This window comes from Mizuhopecten yessoensis, unplaced genomic scaffold (genome assembly GCF_002113885.1).
Source record: "Mizuhopecten yessoensis strain PY_sf001 unplaced genomic scaffold, ASM211388v2 scaffold7763, whole genome shotgun sequence".
NCBI lineage: Eukaryota > Metazoa > Mollusca > Bivalvia > Pectinida > Pectinidae > Mizuhopecten > Mizuhopecten yessoensis.
The window spans coordinates 1-456 of NW_018407210.1; the positions used below are offsets into that span (position 1 = coordinate 1).

Sequence of the window (456 nt, forward strand, 5' to 3'; positions counted from 1 at the left end):
GTTATATATGTGATGATCAGGTATGTTTTCATAACATTTAATTTGATAAAAGTGATTTATCTTTCTCGTGTGAAAAACAAATCTGCAATGAATTTTAACGTGTATTTGATCAAAAAAGATATAGAGGTTTCGGCGAGGTTCGAACTCGCGACCTTCTGCGTGTGAAGCAGACGTGATAACCACTACACCACGAAACCGATATAGAAACCATTCCTACAAGTGTACAAAGGCATTGGTTAATCGTCAAACAAAAGAAAAGTATCTATAAATAATTGTTTGTGTGAAGACGTATTCGTTTTTAATGGTGATTGTTTTAAAACATTTGCCGCAAAATAGCAAAGTATGTAAAGCAAGTATAATCACTTTGAAAAATAGTAGTAGCCTTGTCTACTGATAAAAAAAATACAACAGGTTCCGACGAGTTTCGTGTAAAGCAGACGTGATAACCACTACACC

General features: G+C 34.2%; 1 non-coding gene across 1 annotated transcript; it reads right to left on the bottom strand.

The window, feature by feature from the left end:
• Positions 1-124: 124 nt before the first annotated feature.
• Positions 125-197, bottom strand: Trnav-cac. The gene has a single exon. It is a non-coding gene; the product is annotated as a tRNA-Val (tRNA).
• Between the last annotated feature and the right edge of the window lie 259 nt (positions 198-456).